The 15,231-nt window shown below is 39.1% G+C and overlaps 1 protein-coding gene across 4 annotated transcripts in view; it reads left to right on the plus strand.

The window, feature by feature from the left end:
* sez6b (seizure related 6 homolog b) overlaps window positions 1–15,231 on the plus strand; it is an 813,765-nt gene that overhangs the window by 12,570 nt on the left and 785,964 nt on the right. For 3 of the 4 annotated variants that reach the window (XM_069911066.1, XM_069911061.1, XM_069911063.1), the window contains exons 3-5: window positions 13,943–14,053; window positions 14,587–14,647; window positions 14,968–15,035. The gene's annotated coding sequence lies outside the window, so the exon portion shown is untranslated. The remainder of the gene's footprint in view (window positions 1–13,942; window positions 14,054–14,586; window positions 14,648–14,967; window positions 15,036–15,231) is intronic. The other variant, XM_069911062.1, reaches the window with a different exon arrangement.

Raw genomic sequence — 15,231 nt, forward strand, 5'->3', positions numbered from 1 at the left:
TTCTAAAGTTTATCTCCTCTGAAAATTTATCCGTTGTTCATTTTGTTCCAAATCAATATTTTTTAAAAAAGCAAGGCACTGTATCAAATGTGTAGCCCTCATAGATTGTCCTTGTTACCTGTTCAAAAAATGTAATTGGTCAGACTTGAATTTTACCCAATGCTGACTGTTGTTGAAATTTCTAAACATGTGCTTCAACTGGACAATATTTCACACCCTTTGCGAGAACAGGAGATTTTACCTTGACACTCGAAATGTGGGATGCAGCTACGATCAGAGTGTCTGTGAAGAACAAATCATTGATAACCAATAGATAATAAAGTGTCTTAATTCTCAAGGGGAAATGTCACACAAGGATTAAAGATTAAAGGGCTCAAGCCATACTTCTTGTAAAATATTCCATGTAATCCGAGTTGATGTCCTTCGGGGTTTAAACTAAGCTCCAGCATAAATTTTGGTATGAGAATTAAATATAGGAATAGAGAACCCCAGAGAAAGGAAAAAGAAACACTGGCCATCCAATAATAAGCAAACTTATTAACCATAGTAACCAGAAATATTCATCTTGTGTATATTGGGAATTGATATGTATTGGTAATGTAATATGGCTATATTACTGTACTAAGTTAGAAAACAAGGTACCTGACTTAGTAATTTGGAGAATTTAATTCGACATTCTGCTGTGGCAGTTTCAGAACTTTACTTCAGTTTCAAATTTATTAAAATGAAAAACTAGTCGAGTGGACATCAATTAAAATGCTCAAAACATTCACCAATTCAGGTGTCATCTGTGGAAAGAGAAACGGTTAATATCTTCAGTCAAAGACCCTTTGTCAGAAATGGGAAAGTGAAAGTTGTTTTTGTTTATGGCAAAAAAGGTGGGGGTAGGGGCTATGAAAAGAGTCAGTGCAGCTTCCAGAAACTGCAGGCTTCAAATCATTGTTCTACAGTGAACATGCAGGAAAAAAATTGTTCAAGAAGTCATCTCTTCTTGAATGGTAAGTTGATTCTTATTGTTGAACAGACCTTCTAGACAAGATGAACCAAGGAGCTGGCAGAGGTTGTGTGAAAGATAAATGCTGTCTTTTCCTCGACTGACATCCTTCACCTTCACAAAGAAAATCACATTAAAAGGGACTATTAAAGTTACCTCCCCACCAGATGTTTCTGATGTGAGCTATGATAGCTGGCAGGAAAATTGTCTAATCAGTGGAGGTTTGGCCAATGCACAGATAATAACACATGCAAGTATGCATGATGTGGCTAATAAAGCCTAGAACACAGTGAATGTTTATATTGTTAAAGAATTATGTTGCTTTGATTTGCTGAGTTTCTCTTGGAAGCATAAACCAGGCTAAAATATGTAGAATAATTAATACTGTGCAAATGCATATTTATTTGCATTGACCATGTATAGTAATTTTTTAAGGAAAAAATGTAGAGTTCTTTTCCTAAGATCGGACCATGTGTGATAAAATGATTCAGGAAAGTTTCTTCACTTCATGTTTAGATGTTTAAACCAAAAATTATTATTGACACACATCTCTGCTTTCACTGAATCACCCACCTTGTGGCTAAATTTAATTCATGGTGCTAGAGCACATGCTCTGGGTGCCACTTACAGGGGGCACCACTCTCTTTGCCTGCCCAATATTAGAGTTCTAGCCCAACAATGAATCTCCATCCCAGAGGTGCAGGTCTGCCAGGGCTCACTTGAGCACCCCAGACCGCGGCTCCAGGCTGGCATCGCATTGGGCTGCTTCAGGGCCCAATGTAGGATCAATGGGCAAAATAACCACTTTCCTTACCCATAATTCCCCACACAGCTGGAACCATTCTGCCAGTGCCTCCACCAGGGAAATGCAGAGTGGTTCCAGCTGCATGGGGGATTATGGGTAAGGAAGGCTGCCATTTTCCCCTTTGATCCTGCATTGAGCAAGGTGCTGAAGCGGCCCCTAAGTGGCCCAATGAGATGCTGGCCCCAAGTGGCCCGGTAAGGTGCCAGAGTGGTACTCTGATGAGCTCTGGTAGCACTGTACCCAGGGATGGTGCTACCATTAGGTAAACCAGACCTCAGAGGGGGAGCTGGCCACCCTCTGAACAATCGTAAGTAAAACTTTATTTCTCCCTGAAGTGACAGCAATATTTATGTTTAACTCCCGCATACTGCAAGAGAGAGAAGTGGCGTGAAATGGGGGAAAAAACTGCACGTGACTTGCCCAATGTTTATCTTCACTAGGAGACCCCTTGTTGTTATCCATGGCTTGCAGCGGACTCTTACAAAACAAAGGGAGAGTCAGAGGTTTCATTGAAGTAAGTGGGGAATTGTAGCAGTGAGAATTAGTTCAACCCATGTCCATGTTCTGTTCCCCACTGAAGCCAAGCAGAGTTATTCTGAGATGAGAAAGAGTTCAGGTGCAGGCTGCCCTTTTCGGTTCTGCAGTTAGGTAGGTTTGGCACGGTCTTGGGTGCAGGAGGGGCAGTATCCAGTCATCGCCTGTGCAATGGCATTTAACAGCAATGTGTTTGCAGTTCTCCGCACAGCGCTCTCCGGTGCCTGGCTCTGAGTGGCTGCATGTTAATATACTGTATATTCAACACGCTGGTTTCTCTAACAAAGCGAACAAGTCTAATCGCATTGCAGGCACAGAGGCTTTAAACGGAGGAGGGAGAGTGCAAAAGAGACTGCTTCTCCCTGTTAAAAACCTTTTGGCTGTCCCACTTCTAACCCTGTTACAATGAGGAAAGGCGCTGATTTAAGGAATGGGAAGTCATGACTTCTGAGAAAGTGCCCAAAACGCACATGGCCGATCTTCAAAGCTAACCCAATTTTGCATGAAAACTGCCCAACTGTCAACTTTATGTGTGCTTCTGTAACAGGGGAGGGGCCCACAATTTCAATGCTTGCCATAGGCACTATTTTACCTAGATATGCCACTGGTGTAAACATAAAAATCCTTCAGCGTAGGCAGATTTATGTGTACAGGAATCATTCTGTTTAGCCTCCCCTGAATATAGGTTCACATTTCAATAGCTAGAATTTAACAGAAATCCTGCTAAGTTTCATTCTGAACACATCCATTTCAAAAGCCAATGAATAACAGCAGTGTTTTAGTGAGTGAGAGGAACACAAAATTACAATTCCAGTCAGGTGTCGAGTTTTCTTTAAACCTGCCCACTGTGCAGATTTGTTACTTATTCAGAAATCACCTTGCACAGAACTCTGAAGTCTGGAGGTAGTATTTATACTGTTGCTAGCAGTTCATTTGAAAATGGATGAAGTTCCGGAATGAACAAAGCAAAAATCATAAAATGGAATGAACGATGCTTCACTTCTTGCCAGCAGAGATTTGTGAGAAATCCATCAACTGCACCATTATAATGAAATAATGTAGTTGCATCAAATATATCAAGCAGATTTTCTGATTTACATAATCAGCATTTTTTATTTTGATTGGTATACCAGCATAAGAGATGGATAAATGAGTAAAGATAAAGAAATTTTACAAAATGAGTATTACTTTACTATGAATAATGGTGATTTCTTAATAATGCATATTTCTTAAGTTAGGTTTGACATTGAGAAATTAAATGTGGTTTGGCTAGATAGCCAAAGTGGTTGGGGCATTTCTGCACAAGGGTGGCCTTGTCCTATTATAAGCAAGAACATAACTACTTCTTTTTTCCCTCCTGTGTTCCAATTATACAGTCCCATCAACACTTCCTCACCGCGTTCAATAAAAATTCATTAATCTTCTGTCTGAGTGATAAACTGAAAATCTTGCTTTTCTCTTTCAATTTATTCTTCAGTCCTGCAAGCTTTTATCTCCCACCTTACATCTTCTTGTCGTAATATCTTAATTGAACCGAGCTTTCCCTTCTTTCTGCTTTTACTCTTAAGGAGAGCACACTAAATTTTTCACTTTCCTTTGAATTGTCACGATATTTAAAAAAAAAATCATCCTGGAATGGAAAGTATTCGAGTTATGAATGCAGGGAGAAATGACACTGAAGGGGGAAATATGTGACAGGCAGTGACATTCTAATTGCAACAACTTGGAATCGATTATGTCTGTTAAAATTGTGAAACCATTGGCTGTAGGGGAAGATTTTTAGGATCCTTTCTTTTTATGGCAACAGCCTTTCGTATTTCATTATCGAATTGAATGACTGGAACCAAACAATCAAAAATTTGTAAGTGGAGGAATTTATATCGGTATCAAAATATAGTAAAAATTCGCTGTGTCCAGAATTCAAGCAACTGGCAGCCTCAAGCATCTGGCAAAAAAAATAGAAAAAAATAAATAAAAACATTGAAATAAATAAGAATAAAATAAGAGGTTAAAAAAATAGTAAGTTTAAATTGTAAAATTCTCTGAAGAAACACATAATCTTTGGTGAAGATAAAAACACAGAGGCATTATTTAAAGAAGAACAAGGAATACTTCTGTTGTCATCACAAACATTTACCCCTCAACCAAGCCTACTGAAACAGGTCACTTAGTTATTTGTATAGTGCTATTGTTAAACCGTACCTTAAGCAATATGGATCATCACCTTACCTGACATCACAGTAAAGACTACTGTTCAAAAATATTTCAGAGGCTGTCAAGCGTATTTGATATGTTCTGAGGTCATGAATGGAGCAATACCAATGTGTATTATTCTTACCCAGGAATCTCAATCAACCAGTGCTTATCCTGATGAGTACAAAGCATGAATCCAAAGAAGGATTTTTAACCTGTTGAGGTTACAGATTCAGATTTATTTTCAGAATACAAACATGACATCATATGCAACCTGAGATTATTTTTCCTGTGGGTGAGGCAGAATTACCACTTATTGGTCGTGCAAAAAAAAAAACTGCACACAGTGTATACATGTGAACAAATAAAGAACTGTAAACAGATAATAAATGTAAAGAAACTATGCAATACAGAGAGAATTAAAAAAATAAAGTCCACAAGTAATAATCCTTAAATTCATTCCTGATTGAGTTTGTTGTGGAAGGGTACCAGCTGTTCCTGAACCTGGTGGTGTGACTCTTGTGGCACCTATACCTCTTTCCTGATGGCAGCAGCAAGAAGAGTTCCCTGTAGATGGAGTCAATAGTGGGGAGGAGTTTGCCTCTGATGTCCTGGGTTGTGTCTACTACATTTTGGAGGGCTTTAAGCTCATGGGTATTGGTGTTCCCATACCAGATATTGATGCAGCCGGTCAGCACAATTTCCACCACACCTCTGTAAAAATTTGCCAGGGTTTCTGGTGTCACACCAAACCTCCGCAAACTCCTGAGGAAGTAGAGGCGCTGATGTGCTTACTTCACAATGCTTACTTAGTAGTGTGCTGGGTCCAGGAAAGATCCTCCAAGCTAGTGACTCCCAAGAACTTAAGTTTGCTCACTCTTTCCACTTCTGATCCCCCAATGATCACTGGATTATATACCTTTGGTGTTCCCTTTCTGATGTTAACAATCAGCTCTTTACTTTTGGTGGCAATGAGTGCAAGGTTGTTGTTGGTGCACCATTTTCAATGGTGCCAAGTTTTCAATATCCCTCCTGTATGCTGACTCATTACCTTTATACAACCCTCCTCTGTGGTATTATCTGCAAATTTGTAGATGGCGTTATTGTTGTATCGAGCCTCACAGCCATTGGTATAAAGTGAGTAGAGCAGGAGGCTAAGAACACAGCCCTGTGGTGCTCTGGTACTGATGGAGATCATAGTCTGGAGGTGAGGAAATCCAGGATCCAACTGCACAGTAGGGTGTTGAGCCCCAGGTCCTGGAGTTTGCTGATCAATTTTGATGAGATGATCATGATAAATGCTGAAATTTAGTTGATAAAGAACATCCTGAAGAATGCATCTTTACTGTCCACATGTTCCAGAGCTTTGGGTGGAGCCAGTGATAGGGCATCCAGCATATACTTGTTACTACAATAGGCAAACTATGTCACCCCTCGGATAGGAGCTGATATGCTTCAACACTAGCCTTTCAAAACACTTCATCTCTGTTGATGTAAGTGCTACTGGTCGATAATCATTAAGGCAGGTTACTACACTCTATGATTGACCTCTGTTTGAAACAAGTGGGTACCACATTCTGCTGGAGTGAGATATTAAACATATGCATGAATACATTGTTAAATTGGTCAGCATAGATTTTAATACTCAGCCAAGTATTACATCCAAGCCGGATACTTTCCTCGGATTCACTCTCCTGAAGGCAGCATGCATGTCATCCTTAGATACAGACAGGATGGGATCATCAGGGGATGGGGGTGGGGGGTGGTTTTTCATTGTTACTGTCATCAAATTGGGTGTAGAAGGCGTTGAGTTCCTCTGGAAGCAAAGCTTTGCCGTCTGCTATTTCACCGGATTTGGTTTTGTAGCAGGTTATGGAATTTTATCCCCTGCTACAGCTGTCCAGGGTTCCTTTGTTGTTCCCATTTTTTATCTGGAATTTCTACTTCATCCGGGAGATAGCTTTTCACAGGTCATATGTGCTCATTCTGTATTGATCTAGATCTCCAGACTTAAATGTCTGTGATCTGGCTCTCAGCGGTTCTGAATCTCATGGTTTACCTAGGGCTTCTGTTTGGGGAAAAACACTGAACCATTTGGTGGAGACACACTCATCTACAGCTGATGAAGTCTGTAACAGCTCTAGTGTAATAATTCAGATCCTCAACTTAGTAATTGAACACGCCCAATCCACTGACTCGAGGTATACAATTCGTTATGCCAGTGTTCTAATACTAGATCTATTTCTAATTTCCATGAAGCTGCTATACATTTTCTAGCAGCTGTCAGTGCAATCTTTAAAAACTCCCTTCTGAGACCATTCCAAATTGGACCCCAAGTTAATCTTTGATATATCTCCTAACAAAATAACATAGGATTCAGTGGAAGTGGAATCCCTATTACCTGTTGTAAAAAAAAAAAAAATCAATCAAATTAGCCCAGAAGGAATTCAATTTAGGACATGACCATGTAGAGTGAATAAAAGTACCAGTATCTTGCTTACATCAGAAATATTTGTCTGACATATCTAATATCAATTTATTAAGCTTTTGTGGTGTAATATATAACTGATGCAAAAAATTATATTGTACCATTCCATATCTAACATTTTTTCTATTTTTCATGCTATCATGACATATCTGTGCACAATTTTATTGGTTATAACTAAACCTAAATCATCTTCCCACCTCTATTTGGATTTATGAAAGTTTTTTTAAACTCTTAAAAGTAAAAGATTCATAATTGAAATATATTGTTTAAGGTTTGGATTTGTTATAATAGTTTCAATTTCATCTTGTGGTAATAAATATAATGAGGTCAAATTTTCCCATTTAAAAATGAAAGTCATTAATTGATAATATCCAAATATTGTATTATTTTATGTTCCATAAGTAATTTTCAATTGGTCAAACATCATTAAATATCTACCTTAATAACAATCTTGAATAAACTTTATTCCTTTCTTTGACCAATCAATAAAATTCTTATTCTTCAATGTAAAAGGCATCAGTCTATTTTGTACCAATGGCTTATTTGCTAATCCATATCCCTACATTCCCATCAATCTATGAACTGTGTGCCACATTCTTATCAAATGACTCAATATTGGTGTATCTACTTCCCCAGTCACTAATGCCTTGTTCCATTTATATAATATCTCTTCAGACTGTTGTTCACCTATTTTATTCATTTCAGCATTGACCCACATTACTTTATCCCTTTCTTCAAAAAGAAGAAGAAAGAAATCATAATTGTTCTGTTTTATAATAATATTCAAAGTTAAGAAGTTGTAGACCACCCAATTCAAACCTCCAAGTCAATTCTTCCATAGAAATCCTTGGCATCTTACCTTTCCATAAAAACTTCATTATAATTTTAAGTCCTTAAAAAAACTTCTTGGGTACATCAATAGGTAATGATTGAAACAAATAGTGTATTCTTGGAAAAATATTCATTTTAATACAATTTACCTGACCTATTAATGCACCTTTTTAAATCTGCTACAATTTTATTAAACAACGTCCATAATTAATTTTATGAAGAGTATCTAACTGACTATCAATCCGGACACCTAAATATTTTATCCCTCCTTCAAGCCATTTAAATTTAATGCCTGTCTTAACACCATTAATATTTGAATGTGTTCTAATTAATTCAGCCAAGGGTTCAATTACCAATACAAAAAGGGTGGACAAGAATGGACAACCTTGCTTGGTTGATCTAGTCAGGCATAGCACCATTTGTCACAACCCTTGATCTTGGATCTTTATCTAATACTTTTGACCAAATCCAAATTTAGCAAGTGTTTTAAAAAGGAAGTCCTATTCCACTTTATCAAAAGCTTTCTCTTCATCTAATGCTACTGCGACACTTGCATTACCTTTTTAACTGGATGAATTGCACCAGCCAGTATTAACAAAAAAGCTCACACTGCCGCCTCTTCCTTTCCAGAACCTGAGTTCCGATGCAGTCTATGAATGGTGAAACAGACTAGTATGATAGCGGTCAGATGTGTTCTCTGTTAGCCAGGTCTTGGTACAGCAAACAACTGAGATTTGTCTTACCTGTCTCTGATGACATAGTCAGCTGGATTGATTAAACCCAAATCTCATACACACAATCAGGAATTAAATGTGTTTACTTCTACTTTGGTGGTGGGAGCATATTAGGGACACCATTATAGCCAGCCAGAATACTTGATAAAAGATGCATCTTCCATAATAGAATTGGTCCTGAAGTGGAACGATAATCTATTGAAAATTTATTAAATTTAACCAGCTGGAAAATGAACTTCATGAGACAGAAACACTAAATATGCAAGATTTATTATACACAACCTCTTAGGCTAATTAATGAAATAGTACTAAATATTATACCTTGTCATTGTATTTTGTGTGTTGATATGGTTTTTTCTCTTCAAATGTATTGTTCATAAATTTATTCCTATCTACTCAGTTAAAATTAAGATACGGAGTGAAAGTTATTTTCATTATGTTTTCATATATGTTAATGATTATTTTCTATTGCATAATGGAGATTGAGGGAGAGTATAAACCATTAATTTTGCTACATTGACCTTGAGTTTGGAGCAGAGTTGATTTGAATGTGATACAGAAACATTATTTTTTTCCCATGTGTACATGACAATTGTGGAAAATTGTCCACTAGTCAGACACAATGGTCTGCTAGTGAACTTCAGATGCAAGTCATTTCCTTGGAGGCAGCTCACCAGTCACAGAGGTGATAGGAAGCCAGTGCAGAGTGAATGTAGAACATAATTTTAATGTGCACCTGGTATTCCGTTTAAACGAATATAAAGTTATGCACAATGTCCAGTACAGTCCATATGAACCATTTGGTGGCAACGAGCCTGACAAGGCTTTCTTGTACATTTACTTTGTTGGGAGCCAGCTTGACAAACTAGGTCTGAAACAGACTCTTGAATGCCATGGACATAGGACCTATACATATTTTACATGATCATGCTGGAGGTAACTGGATCCTGACCACACTTGTGAATCTGCAAATATCTTCTTCTTCATCTGGTGCTCCCATTGTGGTTTCTGCTACATCGGAGAGACTGGATGCAGGCTGGGAGATTACTTCATTGAGCACCTAAGCTCTGTCCACCACAGTAATGAGGATTTCCCTGTGGCCACCCATTTCAATTGCCCCCCCCCCCCCACTCCCTTGCTGATATGTCCCTCCATGGTCTATGCACTGCCAGACTGAGGTCACCGCAAATTGGAGGGACAATACCTCATTTTATGTCTGGGCACCCTCCAACTGGATGGCATTAGCATCTACTTCTCCAGTTTCCTTTAGTTCTCCCCTACCTTCTATCGCAATATCTCCTTTCTTCTCTCTCTACCCATTTCCTTCTGCATATTTTCCCCCACCTCTGCATTCACAGAGCCAACCCTTCCCCAATTAATTCTCACCTTTCCTCTCCTGTTCTCTTATCCATATCCAATTAATGTCTCTTATCTGTTGGTTTGCACTCCTTCCCTGCTCTTTTTTTTAATTGAGACACCAGATTTTTACTTATTGGTATACTTTGTAGAACGGCTTAGGCCTGAAGCGACCTCTGGATGCTGTGAGACCTGCTGAATTCCTCCAGCCTATGTTTTTTTTCTAAAATCATAGCTTCTGCAGATTAATGTTTCACTCCTGACTTCGTAGAGACTAAGTAGCAGCATGCCATGCACAAAGCTGGAGCAAATGGTTCCCTTTTCTTGCCACAAAACTTTACTTCCAGCCTTGTATGTTTATTGCTCGGTTTGAAAACTGATTTGTTCAAACTTTAATCTTTGTTCCATTCTTCATGGAGTTTGCTACTTCCTGCATCATCATTGATTACTGCAACAGTTTCACTAATCACAGTTATGCTTTCAACCTGCTTCTCAAAACACAAATCCTGATGTTGCATTTTGGAAGGCTAGATTGCATCCATCAAGAGGTATTTTGTTTGATCTTTGTATTCTGGAAAGCACCTTCTGACCTATCTTGATTCCAGAAAAATAGCTTCAGTGTCTCAGTGATTTTTCAGAAGTTGCTCTTTCAACTGCATTGTCTCAGGTTATTCTGATCCTGTGCAGATGTTTGCTCATTACAAGGGCACTATATTTCACATAGATAAAACCATGAGTTCAAAGTCCAATTTTTTTTGAATATACAAAGGACAATATTCAGATATTTCAAATCAATTTGAAATCTCACCAACCCCCTTCCCCCAAATAAAAGTCCAAATTTATTATCAGCATACATACCCTGAGATTCTTTTTCCTGCAGGCCAGGCTGAATTTCTACTTCTGGGTAGTGCAAATAACTACTCAAGAAAAGATACGTATGCAAAAGAGAGAAATGTAAACAAAGTGCAAACAAACTGTGCAACAGAATATTCAATAATAAATAATGTGCAATGTAAACGAGTCTCTGACTGAGTTGGTTGTTTAGGTGTAGGGGTAGAAAATGTTCCTGAACCTGGTGGTGCGAGTCCTGGGGCAACTATACTGACGGCAGCAGCGAGGACAGAGAATGGTGTGGATCCTTGATGATTGCTGCTGCTCTCCGATGGCAGTGTTCCATGTAGATTTTCTCGATGGTGGGGAGAGTTTTGCCTGTGATGTACATGGCTGTGTCCACAACATTTTGCAGTGCTTTCCATTCATTTAGAGATATTGATGCCCCTGCCCAGCACATTTTCCACTGCACATCTGTTGAAGTTCGCCAAGGTTTTTGATGTCATTATCAAACCTCTGCAAACTCCTGAAAAGTAGAGACATTATCATGCTTTCTTCATGATAATATTCATCTGTAGGTTCCAGAAAAGGCCCTCCAAGATGGTGACTCCCAAGAATTAAAATTTGCTCATCCTCTCCACCTCTTATCCCCCAATGATCACTGGATCATACACCTCTGATTTTCCCCTCCAAGAGTCCACAATTGGCTCTTTGGTTTTAGTGACATTGGGTACAAGGATATTGTTAGCTTTTTAATCTCCCTCCTGTATCTAGACTCATCGCCCCCTTTTATACAACCCACCACAATGGTATCGTCAGCACATTTGTAGACGGTGTTATTGTACCAAGCCACACAGTTATAAGTATAAAGCAAATAGAGCAGGGAGTAAGAATGCAGCCCTGTGGTGCTCCGGTACTGGTGGAGATCATGGAGGAGATGTTCTTGCTGATTGTGGTCTGGAGGTAAGGAAATCTGGGATCCAGTTTTACAGAGAGGCCCTGCTCTTGGAGTTTTCAGAGATCATTTCTGAGAGGATGACGATGCTGAATCCTAAATGTAGTCAGTAAAGAGCATCTTGGTGTATGTGTCTTTGCTGTCCAGGTGTTGTAGGGCTTTGTATGGAGCCATTGAGATGGCATCTTCCATAGACCTGTTTCTGTAGTAGGCAAATTAGCATGGATGCCTGTTGTCGCTCAGACAGGAGCTGCTATGCTTCAACACCAGCCTTTTAAACCAATTCATCACTGTGGATGTGAGTGGCACTGGTTAGAAGTCATTTAGGCAGGACATCACTCTCTTCTTGGGTACAGGTATGATTGAGGCCTGTTTAAAATTGGTAGGTACCATGCCCTGTCGGAGTGAAATGTGAAGTATCCTTGAATCTATCAGCAAGTTGGTTAGCACAGATTTTCAGTACTCGGCCAGGACTGGATGCTTTCCTTAGTTTCGCTGTCCTGAAGGCAGCCCACATGTCATCCTCAGATACTGACAATAGGTGGTCATCAAGAATGCAGGGTTGTGCAGTGGCTCTTCCTTGTGTTGGTGGTCAAATCCAGCATAGAAGCATTGAGTTCATCTGAGAGTGAAGCTTTGCTCTCTCCCACTGCACCGAGTTTGGTTTTGTAGCAGGTTATGTCACTTAGTCTCTGCCACAGCTGTTGGGTATCCTTCATTGTTTCCATTCTTGCTTGGAATCTGTATCAGTCATTCATAGGTCATATCTGCTCCTTGTGTCGTGTTCTGAATGTCCGGTTTTAAATGCCTGTGATCTGGCTCTCAGCAAGTTCCAGATTTCATTGTTCAATCACTCACACAGTGCACAATGAAATGGAATGACAAAATACCTTGTGCTAAATTTAGAATCAAGAGTTTTAGCATGTAATTGTGAAGGCCTTACCCTCTACTATGTTCACTGAATATGACATTGATAATGTGCAATAGTACACTTTTCCCCTCCCTGACTCCAGGACCCCCAGTCTGAGAAATTTTTCAGAACTGATGAAATTTGACATGCATGCAATTACCCTCATATTCTCAAAATGAATAGACCTGGAAGTTCCCATAATGAGTGCAGCTGTGCAAGGTTCAGGTTTGCACCAAACAAAATGCCAGAACAATCAATCCCTGGTGTCTTCAAACAAATCTGTTGCTTAAAATTTATAGCTGCAGTTAATGTCACAGCTTCAGATAAAGTAGTAGCTGTTAGTAACATGATTCCAGGTTAGCATTTAAACCCTAACAGAATCACTCAGAATACATCTTCATTAAGGTTAAAGTCACACAACTGTTGCTCCACTGACAACACCAAGTGGTTTACTAATGGCCACCTGATAATATAGAAATAAGAATCAGTAGACTCTGTCTTTCCCTCCTCTCTTGTGTTTTTTTACACAGCTGCTGCGTTCTAGGAAATTCCAGATCGAAGCAGGAATAAGGTTCATTCCTGTTCTGACATTTTGCTTCCTCGACCCCTAGTTATTTTCATGGATAGCCTGCAGTCTAAACTGAACTGCAGGTGATCCATGAACAACGGACTAATGAATAGGATGTCCAGTCTCCTTAAATACTGCACTTCAGGTATTCTGTCTAAACTCATGGTGTGATCACAGGAGTTTTGGTCATTCCTGTGTGAATAACCACTCCTGACGGGAGGGAGACACCTCAGAATAAAACAAATCACACAAGTTCTATGTAAAAAAAATTACATTTGTTGGCTCTATTGCTTTGAAGCAGTGAACACACCTCACTTAATTCATGACTAAAGTCAGGACTGGTGATAAAGGAATCATGTTGTTCTTGTGCCATTCAAAGGATTTTTAATTGTGACTTATAATGAGTCCAGTGTGAAAACTGACAAATGATAGCTTGGTTAAATTTGATATGACATATATTAGAATAAAATATTTTGTGGTAAATACCAAAGGTAGGGGGAACTGGACAGAGAATTGATAAAGCTATCTAATCCACTATTTCTGAACTTACTAATATTGTGTTTTTAAATTTCTCACTTATTTAAAATGAAGTAAAAATGAAATCAATAAAGTGCAAAAGTAAGTCCTTAAATGAGTCCCTGGTTGAGTTTGTCATTGAGGAGTCTGAAGGTGAAGGAGTAGTAGCTGTTACTGAACTCGGTGGTGCGAGTCTTGTGTCATCTATACATCTTTCCTGATTGCAGCAGCGAGAATAGAGTATGGACTGGGTGACATGGATCCTTGATGATTGTTGCTGCTCTTCGACGGAAGCGTACCCTGTAGATGTTCTCGATGGTGGACAGAGTTTTGTCAAGGTTTGTGTTCACTATCTTTTGGAGGGCATTGGGAATTGGTGTCCCCATACCAGACTACGATGCAGCTTTCCATCATACATCTGTAGAAATTTCCCCACTGTTTCTGATGTCGTACCAAATCTCCGCAAACTCTTGAGGAAGTAGAGGTGCTGACGTGCTTTCTTTACAATGCCATTAGTGTGTTGGGTCCAGGAAAGATCCTCTGAGATAGTGACTCCCCAAAATGTAAATTTGCTCACCCTCTCCACCTCTGATTCCCAATCATCACAGGTTTGTACAGATCTGGTTTTCCCTGAAGTCAACAAACAGCTGAAACAGCCTGTTTTCTATGCTGTAAGACCCTTATGACTATACTATAACTATTAATAGCAGTACCTAAACACATGATGCAAAACCTTCGTCATCCTGACTGCAGTAGTTTAAGAAAATATCTCAAAGGCAATAGGGGTAGGTAATAAATCATGGCTGTGGATGCAATGCCCAAGTCCCATGAGTGTCTTTAAAAAAAAATCATTTTGTTTCAACTGTCTTAGATCTGCCACATGTAAACAATTGCCATCCAATTTTACACTTCATGAAGCAGGATACAGACAGGTAAGGAAATATGAGCTCTTAATCGTGAAACATTGAAATAGAGTGCCTGTATTTTCATGTAAAATTGTTACACTGACTGTAAGGGCTGTTTTGAAATTTTAATACAAAGTTATTTGCTTGTGATTTCATATTCCATCTCTATGAGCCAGATGAAAGTGGTTCTTCAAATTTAAGATGTTTTCAAATCAAGAGACACATTAATGTTCTGTATTCAAATCAAACAAAATGCTGTTACAGCATAGAAACTGGCTCAAATCATTCCAATGATCAATTATCTGTTGACACTAATCTATTTTTATTTTATTCTCTCTGTATTGTAGCAGTCGCGTATTTACCTTCATTGAGAGTGGTGCCGGTCGCCGCTAATGACGTATGCGATGCGACACACGTGAGTAATAGCGCACATGCAGGAGTGTGTTAAGCATTCGTATACGAGTAATGGATCTCAGACGCAGGAGGAGGAGAGTGAGAGCATCAGGATCACCCATGTGGCGTAATGAGAAGAGTTAAGCTGGGTGGTGTTTGGGAGTTGAGAATGCAATCTTGTGTCCAGTGAATAAAAAAGTCGATTTCATGGTGTGTTG

The sequence above is a fragment of the Narcine bancroftii genome, chromosome 14, assembly GCF_036971445.1.
Source record: "Narcine bancroftii isolate sNarBan1 chromosome 14, sNarBan1.hap1, whole genome shotgun sequence".
NCBI classification, from domain to species: Eukaryota; Metazoa; Chordata; class Chondrichthyes; order Torpediniformes; family Narcinidae; genus Narcine; species Narcine bancroftii.